General features: G+C 36.9%; 1 long non-coding RNA gene across 1 annotated transcript; it reads right to left on the bottom strand.

Moving 5' to 3' along the window:
* Positions 1-364: 364 nt before the first annotated feature.
* LOC121982938 lies at positions 365-1,097 on the bottom strand. Its single transcript, XR_006112338.1, has 3 exons — positions 1,023-1,097; positions 771-934; positions 365-656 (listed from the first exon to the last, which is right to left on the bottom strand). It is a non-coding gene; the product is annotated as an uncharacterized LOC121982938 (long non-coding RNA).
* Between the last annotated feature and the right edge of the window lie 9,265 nt (positions 1,098-10,362).

Below are 10,362 nucleotides of genomic sequence, written 5' to 3'. Positions count from 1 at the left end.
GGGAAAAATATTCGCCATTCAAAGCTTACAAATGTGGGAATGGATTTTTCACATGGAAATGAGCATTGCCAACTAGTTTGACGTCAATTTTTTATTGTGGATTTACCATAATACTGTATGACAAATCTTTGCTATAAGACAGGGGCTCAAGCATGTCTGATAGTACCCTGAGAGTAAGCTCATGGCAATCAAAATGAGGAAGCTAGCCCCTTTCAAATCAATGAGAATAATAATTTAGGAAAAGTCCCCTAACAGAAGAACAGACCTATACCTCAAAGTACAAGATCAAACTTTGATACTAGAATTGGTAAACTGCGACGGAATTTCTGCCATCTCATAACCATTTTTAAATATAATGATGAAGTGAATTGAATAATAGCTTCTAAAGCCTTTTTGTTTACTAGAATTAAAGGAAGTAGCACGCAGATGTTCCCGTACTGATCATTGATAAATGTATTCAGCCACAAGTTATCAAATCCTACTCTTTAACAGGAAAAAAAACGAGATAGAAACTACACTTTACTATAGACGTCAAATACATCAATAGAAGAAGAATCAAACCGAAATCAGTGGAGTACCAGAAGCAACGCCACTATGAGAGATCACCGCTAGCAGTAGAAAGAGTTGACAATTATCTCTATATCAGCCCCTTAGTCCTGGATTCCAATGCCCAAAAAACAGATATTTTATTCACAGAAGCAAAATAAATCAATCGAGCAATCAAGAACTACGAGATTTGAGTCCTTGAATGAAATCAAAAGCACACCTACGTCTGCTTGGAGTAGGTCGACGAGGAGGAGGGAACGCGCTTGATGCGAAACATCATGTAACCGAGAGGAAGCACCACCCCCATCATCATGATCGCCGCCCCAATCAGATACCGAAGCGGTCCCGGCGGCTCCACATCCATGGATCCCGATCTGTTCCACAGCGTCTACGATACCAAACCAACAACGGATCAGGAAGAAGCCCTACCTCATCAGATCAGGTGCATACAAGATGGATTCACGAAGAAAGAGTACCGTCGAGTCGATCCTTCCTCACCGAGGAAAATGGCGACGAGATCGGTAAAAGAGAAAGTCGCGGCGACGAACACCCTGACCGGTCCAGTGGTCTAATAAAAACAAACTCTGTCAGGTAGCTGAACCACAGCGGTTCAATTGTCCGGTTCAAAACCTTGGCAAATTTACCATCGATTCCTATACAAAACAATTGGGAATGATTATTTGACTTCCAGTAATTGATTACTATAATATAACAATCAATTAATGGAATATAATATGATCCAAAATAAGTTAAAAAATTATTACTCATAATATATAGTAGGGTCAAATTTATAGTTAAAAGTATAGATGTATTAATGAGATTTAAACGAGTATAAAAGTTTTGATTTGGAGTAATTCTATCAATTGATTTTGGTACAAAATTGATTGATAAACCCATAGAACTCCAAATTGATACCAAATCAAAATCAATATACTCATCTAAATCTATTTAATACATTTACACAGTTAATCATAAATATAATATTATATTGAGAGTAATATTTTTTTTTTAACTCATTTTAGTAACTCTTAGCAATTGGTGGAATGTATAATGTATCATATTGATATTTGAGGATATAGATGTATTAAAGAAACTTAAACGAATATATCGGTCTTGATTTGAAATAATTTGGAGTTACTTTTTGGACTAAATCAACGGATGGACAACATCATTTAGAGAATTAAAATTTTAATATTGTCCGACAGAAAAAAAAAGTCCTAGAAAATCATTTGTGATATTCGTTAATGAATATTATCATCATTGTATAATAAATAATGAATATATGATATAATTTTTCATATGAAAATGAGTTGAAAAAATCACTACTATTAATATAAAATATCGAATTGATGTTTATGAGTATAGATGTATTAAGAAAATTCAGCTAAATTCATAAGTCAATTTCGTCCAAAATGGATTAATTTATAGAACTCCAGAACTCTAAGCAACTATAAACTAAGATATATATGTTCATTTAAGTCTCCTTAATATATCTATGCCTTTTAACATTAATTTGACACGTTAGATTAAGAGTAATAATTTTTTTTCAAATCATTTCCAAACAAGTTATAATTACATTCCACCTTTCAATTGTCACACTTTAACAATCAATCAGTGGAATATTACACTATCATATAATAATTCTCAATTAATTGATAAAACTATCAATCTAACTGTACATAGATATTCTGAATGACTCAGTAATTTTCCGAATATATTACCTTATATAGTTACCACCCCAAATTTAAATAAAAATTTTATTTCATTGGAGTAATTAGATAAAGACCCTAATTAATAAAAATATATTTTCTTAATAATTTTTATTTGATACATTATATTAAATGTTTCAGAATGATAATTTTGAGACATAAAATTAATAAATATCTACATTTGATGCATTCCTCGTGAAGTATGTGGAGTAACGTATTGGGCGTTGGTAAGAGATATGTAACGTTAAATGTTAAATGTTAAATGTTGGGGAGATGATTGATTCTGTGATTAAGGGATATTAAAGTATTGATTTATAATCCATGCTTCTGATATTGATGTGTCTAAGAGTAATTAGGAATGATCGGAAAGTGCACAGTAGAGACACGGTGGATAAATAGAATATATTGTCGGGATTTGGTTTGTGGAAAAATTGAGAAAATTTCAAATGATGATCTTCTCGGTGACAGTAACAACATCTTCAATGACGTCTTCTTCAATTTCTTCTCAAAAAATCATTGTGAGTGATTTATAATTTTATCTTATGTTTCATGTATATTAGAGGATACAATGATATCATAGTGATTGCCTAAGCATGAAGCATACCTCTTCATTGAAAAGAAATGTCTTTTCCGTAGTTGCCAGACGAGATCGGTCGCGATTTGCTGTAGTTGTTGAATCCCGAGAGATTGTTGGCTATCGGCTTCCAAGGTCGGAGAGTGTCGGCAATTATGTCGAGAGGCCGACAATCGACAGTCACGGCAATTACGTTCGTCGCGACAAAAAAAAGTGAGCGTCGCAATCACGACAGAAAAGAGAAGAAGAAATTTAATTAATTAAACTAATCGATTAAAACACATGTTAATCGATTTAAAATTTATATAATCGATTAAACTGACGAAGCACAATATATTTGTGTAGTTAATTAGTGTAATCAATTTAAGGACAATAATCGATTAAATAGATTTTTAATCTTTCTCAGTAATCGATTAAATGATGATGAATAGAAATAATGAAGGTTTATCCATCAAATACAGTGTTTGAGACAAATTAGAAATTTTAATCGATTAAATCGTTACATATATGAACACTCAAGCCTGCGTGAATAGATACAATCACTATTTAATCGAGATTGATTAATTGAAAATCCAACTATACTAACTTGGTCCAATCAAATTCAAGCCTAGTTCAAACTATTGATTAATTTAATCAGACCAATTTAATTCAATAATACCTAGATTTGATTCAAAATATTGGTTGGTTAGTTTAACCAGATCAATTTATTATTAAATTAATTGAGGTAATTTAATTGCATGAACCAAACTAATTAAATCAGACCAGATTTGTTCTAATAGATCGAATTTGATTAAATTTAATCAAATTGCCTAATAGGTCAGATTTGATCAAAAACAAAGATTAAATTTGTTCTAATAGATCAGATTTAATCCAATGGGCATTGGATTAATCAAATGGACCTGAATTTGATCAATAAGTCTGAGATCGACTTAAATAAGTTTAGATTACAACAATAATAGAATATAGATCAGAAATATCTGTCCAATTATATTAGTTCTAACAAATACAATAGACTAAGCTTAGGATCTGGATTCCTGATCGACCGGTCCAATGGGTCAGTTGACTTAAACTCCTGAAAATTCAGAAAATTTATTTTTCTTGATTTATAATGATGGTTCTATACCTTTATAAATTGAATTAAACTAGTTTTGTACTGGTTAGTTGATTTTTGTACTAACTTATTTAAACTAGTTTTGTACTGGTTAGTTGATTTAGAGTATAACTTTGTTTATGGAGTCGACAGACATGCTATATAACTTGATAGACTATTTTGGAAACTTGAGCAAGAAGTGTTTCCAGTCCTAGACAATTATACGATCCGGGCTTTGATGCATTCATTGCCAAAGTATCTTAGAATGTGTGAGAAACTACTTCACCATATGAGTGAAGAGGATCCTGAAGAGTCTGAAGAGGACATGGAAATGTTCGAGGAAGATCCAGAAATGAATCCGATGAAGAATTCTGAAGTTGTGCCATATAAGATTATCCCAAATGAGTCCAGGTTGATAGGGATAATGTTGGTCGCTACACTAGTATTTGTCCTAGTAGGAGTAGTGTTGGCCTATCTAGTTTATTAGTATTCTGTTTACTGTCGCTAGCCCATTTAGTTTTTGAGCCTTATAATAATTTTTGTTGTTAAGTACGAACAGAGTTATGTTATGAAAAGTTATGCTATGTGTTAATAAACTTGAAAATTATTAGTTCATTTCATGATTCGTTCATGTTCAATTCAATGATTAGTTCATGTTTATTTTATGATTCATTCATATTCGTGATTAGTTCATGTTTATTTTATGATTCGTTCATATTCAATGATTAGTTTATATATATATGATTAGTTCATATGAAAATGATTGGTATATTTGATGGGATGTGTGTAATATAATTAATCAATGTTGATTGGATTGACACATACAAATGATGAGTGGAAACATAGTTATTACTTGATTTTGTAAAATAATTCTAATTTATATTGAGTCAATAATTAATTATATGTATACGAATTACACTGAAATAATAAATAATATGTACATTTATGTAAATTATGGCAACTAAAAACATCATAGCTGAACTCAATAAAGGAGAAAAATTATATGGGGATAACTACAAAATATGACACCTCAAGATATAATACGTTCTTAAGGAACAAGAAGTTCTAGAAACTATAAATCAATTCATGGAGGAACCGGTTGATGGTTCTACAACACAGCACAGACGTATCCTTGATGCCTATAAGGCATGGAAAAGGAAGGACTCTACTGCTAAGGGAATATTAATTAGTTCAATGGTAGATGACCTAATATTTGAGTATGAGCCATTACCATCGGCTTATGCTGTCTGTACAACCCTTAGAGAGAAGTATGGTGGAGTAAGTCTAAGTAAGCTCCGTCAGCTAACAATCAAGTTTGATAGCTGTAAAAAATGTTCGAATGTTACTATGGCCTAACATCTCAGGAAGATGGGTAACATGATTCGAGACTTAAAAGTTGTCGATCATGAGTTGACCAATGAACAACAGGTTCAGGCAATTATCTGTTCCCTTCTTGATTCTTGGGAAAACGATGAAACAGAATCTGACTCATAGTGAAAGTATCAAGATTTTCACTGATATCTCATGTCATATTGAACTTGAGGCGGAGATGATTGAATCTGCAAGGATTTTTGGTCAAACTTTTGTAGTTGAAAGTTCTGGTTTCAAGAATAAGAAAAAATGGTTTAAGAAAAGAAAGGAGGCTAGTGTTGTTGCTGCGAAAAACCAAATCAAAAAGAAAAAAAAATATGGACAAAGACCTAAGAGTAAGTTGACTTGCTATAACTGTGGCAAAAAGGGTCATTTTGCTCGCGATTGTACTGAGCCTAAAAAGGTAGATTCATCTCTATCTTCTTTCCATGAATATCATATTGCAAGTACAGTATTGTTAGTTGATTCTTATCCTTTGTGGATTGTAGATTTAGGAGCAACGAATCATGTAGCTCGTGATCGAGCTACATATATGGAGTATTGTCGGATACCAGTTGACAACAAATGGATATATATGGGAAACAATGCAAGAATTGAAGTTAAAGGAATGTGCACTTACAAGCTCAACCTATGTGGTGGACGAACCTTGTTTTTACATGATGTCTTGTATGCTCCTGAGATTCGGCGGAATCTGGTTTCTGTCACTTGTCTTCTTGATTTAGGTTATTGTGTAATTTTTTATAGCTGTTGTGTGGAAAACTTCGGATTAACTCAGTGTTAATTGGGCATGGTTATTGATCCTGTCCGAGCGTTGAGTGGACGAACGCTGGGGATGTGGCACGCTCCGCTGTCTCCGACTGGTGGCGTAGCTTCTCCGGCGAACCTGCAAAGAAGCCGAGCTGGGAGGGGTTTCCCGGCGACGGCCCTCCGACGCTCAAGTCAGGCAACGAGAGAGGCATCGTAATGTGGCTACAGTAAAGAGTTGCCCATACCTTCGTCGACGTCTGGGGTCCTTATATAGGACCCCGGGGAAGCACGGGCACGCTTCTGTTAGAGTGTATACTGAAAGCCTAAGCTTTTGTAAACATTTATTTTGAATAAAGAATCACATTTGGTCAAATTGTCTACATTTAGTTGTAGTTGTTCAATTAATTTATATTGTAAATAACATAGTATGTGGTGCCACATACAGAAGATGATGTTATCAGTACCTTATAAATTATAAACAGTAGCTCACGACCAAAATGGAAAGGAACAAACCATTGGAAGATCGTAGTGTAATTAGGAATTAGTTTATCTTAACTATATAATTACACTAGTACACTTAGAGTGTATTGAGTAGGACCATTCGAGGTCGTTTCTTTTATACTGACTTTATAAAGGAATAAAGACCTCAGTTATTATGGAAGTGTGTGCTCTTAATCCTAATATAATAACAAGCACATATATTTGATATTTATTTTTTTAATTTATCAATGGGTGAGATTTAGTTCAATAAATCAATAAGCCCGATAAGTTGGGAAATGATATCACTTATAGTGTGTGTTGTTGATTATAGAAGGAAACTGTGTCCTAGTAATCTAGGTTGATAATGTTTCCAAGATGAGCTCATAAGGATTGTCATGTTAAACCCTGCAGGTGGACTTAGTCTGACATGACGATAAGGTTGAGTGGTACTATTCTTGGATTAAGATATTAATTAAATGAGTTGTCAGTAACTCACTTAATTAGTGGACATTTGACATCTTAAACACAGGGAGACTAACACACTCATAATAAGAAGGAGCCCAAAAAATGTAATTTGGGATTGGTGCGGTAGTTCAATAATAGTTCTCTAGTGGAATGAATTATTATTGATAAAATTAAGTTGTGTGTTCGGGGCGAACACGGGATGCTTAATTTTATCGAGAGACCAAAACTAATTCCTCCTCTTGGTCCATATCGTAGCCTCTTATTTATAGAGTACTATACCCACTATACCCACCTTCATACCCATGATTAGGGGACCGGCCAAGCTAGCTTGTGGATCAAGCTAGGGCCGCCCAAGCCTTGATTCATGGGTGGCCGGCCCTAGCTTGAACCCAAGCTTAGGTAGCCGGCCCCCATTAAATTTAAAATAATTTTAATTTTAAATTTTTTCTTATGTGGAAGATATAATTTATTGGAGAGAATTAAAATTAAAATATCTCTTCTACAAAAGATTAAGAAAAAAGAGATTAGATCTCTTTCCTTATTTGTAGATTGGAAAGATATTTTATTTTTTTCTCTTTGTAAATTATTCACATGTTGAAAAATTAAAATTATAGAAATTTATTTTTATCAACCATGAAGGGATTTTAAAGGGAAATTTTATTTTTTAAAATTTCCGAAGACAAATAAGGAATTTTTAATTATTGATTAAAAATTGTCTTGTTTGCTCTCCATGAGGTGGCCAGCCATTACATAATTGATTAGGAAATTTTATTTAATTTTTCTTAATTAATTGATGTCAAGGAAAATTAAGAAAATTTTATTGTAATTAAATTTCCTTATTTACCAAAGCTAAGGAATATAAAAGAGGGGGTTGGGGTGCCTTCATGAGACACAACCTCTATTATTCTCTCCCTCTTTTTCCTTGGTGTTGTGGCCGGCCATCCTCTCTCCCTCTCTTCCTCTTTGCGGTGGCCGAAACTCTTCCTTGCTTGGAGCTTTTGTGGTGGTCGGATACTACTTGGAGAAGAAGAAGAAGAAGGAGAGAAAGCTTGCATCCCTTGGAGCTTAGTTGGTGGAAAAGGTTCTTCATCCTTGGATTTTGGTGCTTGGCCGAAACTTGAAGGAAGAAGAAGAAGGTGCTAGGTGGTCCTCATCTTGGAAGATCGTTTCCCACACAACGTCCGAGATTAGAAGAGGAATATGGTAGAAGATCTAGAGGTCTTTCTAAAAGGTATAACTAGTATTTTTCCTTTCCGCATCATACTAGTTATTTTTGGAAAGAATATCAAATACAAGAGGCATGCGATTCTAGTATTTCGAATTTGTTTTCGATATTGTGTTCTTTGTTTTTTTCCCCTTGTGATTTGATTGTTCTTTTCGGTTAACCTAAAGTTATTTTAGGAAATTAAATATTAGCTTTCCTTAAAAGGCTTTGTCTAGTCGGTGGTGGTTGCTCCCATATCCAAGAAGGCCATTTGCCTCGCCATGTCAGTACTGGAAGCCAATTTTGGAAATTAACATTTAATGGAATTAATAACCTAGGTGATTTGGATCGAACGTGTTAAGTTCCGCAGGAGATCCAAGTCAAAACCTAAAAGAACAAATAGATTAAACTTTGGATCAAACGTGTTAAGTTCCGCAGGTGATCCAAGTTTAATTTAAAAGAACACATGGTAGCTAGGAAAAGGTTCAGACCTTTGTACAAAATTTTTGTACAGTGGAACCATTAGGTTTTCCGAGTAACAACCAACAACTTCCCGATGCGTGCATGCTTCCCCAAACATACCTTAATGAGCCTGTGATAGAAAAGTACCTCTGGCGCCATTCCGCAATCATCCGAGCATATCCCGGATGTCACGGTGGAAGCTTCCACCGTATGATCCTGTGTATGGCTCGACCGCCAACTCCGCTGTTTGTCGGCGGCAGACATCTCGAGGGTGATGTTATCCCCTGCCTCCTTTGTCCTCTTACGCTTCTTGTCTATTTCAGGACGAGCGGTTAGGCCGCTCAGCAGGCATATCACTCTGCCTCGGTTGTATGCTCGGATGAGATTGCTCCTGCCTGACTTTGTTGTCTTGTGCCCTGGCCGAACGGAGAGTCCGATTGGCCCTGAAACCATTTTACCTTGAGCATCGGAAACCCGACCCCTAGTCGGGTTGTCTTTTATTCCACGGGGGATTCTAGGCCGGTTGGCTTACTTCGTCCGGTCGGTCGGCCAGAAATGTCCGGTCGGGCAGCTTGCTTCGTCCGGTCGGTTATGTCTCAGGGTTGAATCTCCTGACCTTTAACCTCCACGTGCCGTTGACCTTCCACCCACGAGGGTCCCCCGTCCTTATCACCGGATCACATGCCTCCCCTTCAAGTCTAGTTGAAGGAGGCTCTAAGTCCGACTGACTGGACTATGAGTTTGGTCGAGCGACATTCACTTTGCCGCTCCTGAAAGTGTATTTCCAATCGGCTCTAGGAAGCCCCTTCGGCCGATCGACGAGTTGATGGCTATGCCTTGTAGTTTTGATTTCCATTCGCTGCTTGTTACGCTACTGTTTTGGGGGCGGTCGGAGTCGTCGGGTCTCCTCGGAATTCGTGCCAATCCTCATTAAGTTGCCCACGCGCGAGTAATGGCGCTCATTAAATGCCGCCCAATCGCTGATCGCCACCTGGCAAGTCCGCCGTCATCGTACGGCGAGGGCATCAACATCGATTGGACAGGCGTCGGTTCAAATCCGACGGCCCGATGTCATCGCTCCTCTCGATGACCTGGATCAGACAGTTGTGGTGGACCGATCCCGGAGTTTATGAAGCGCCGACGTAAGTTTCTCTTCCATCGTTCCTGCCTTCGTGCCTTTGGTGCTTCCTCCCGTGTTCAGCTTCCCGGCATTCACTTGTCTCGGTGCTCCGACGAACTTCCACCCCCTCCTTCAGTTTCGCTCCCAGTAAGCCTTCTCCTATATCTGCTTTCTTCCGTTTTCTCCCTTATGGTGGCCTTCACACCCATTCGATATAGTTTCGATCTTCTCCGTCAACCCTTTCATTTTTCTTTCCTTGGTCCTTCCTTCCTCGCTACTGTTCCGGCGATGGCTAGCACCTCGCAGCCTTCTGATCCTCCTCTTGGCCTATGGTATATGACCATGGTAAGCTGGTTTGACGAGACTAACGCGGGACGCTTCCTTAACGAATTTGAACTCCCTCCTGACCATAGACTAGTTTTAGCCACTCCTTCCGATCGGCCCCATAACCCGCCGATCGGCACCGTTTGCTTCTTCTGCGACCAATTCGTGGCCGGTCTACGCTTCCCTCTACATTCTTTTATCCGGGAGGTTTGTAATTATTTCCGCATCCCGCTCGGCCAACTTGTCCCCAACTCTTTTAGGTTGCTGTGC

The sequence above is a fragment of the Zingiber officinale genome, chromosome 5A (assembly GCF_018446385.1).
Source record: "Zingiber officinale cultivar Zhangliang chromosome 5A, Zo_v1.1, whole genome shotgun sequence".
In the NCBI taxonomy this organism is placed as follows: domain Eukaryota; kingdom Viridiplantae; phylum Streptophyta; class Magnoliopsida; order Zingiberales; family Zingiberaceae; genus Zingiber; species Zingiber officinale.
Note: the sequence above shows the minus strand (reverse complement) of the source record. Positions and strands in the feature narration are given on the sequence as shown.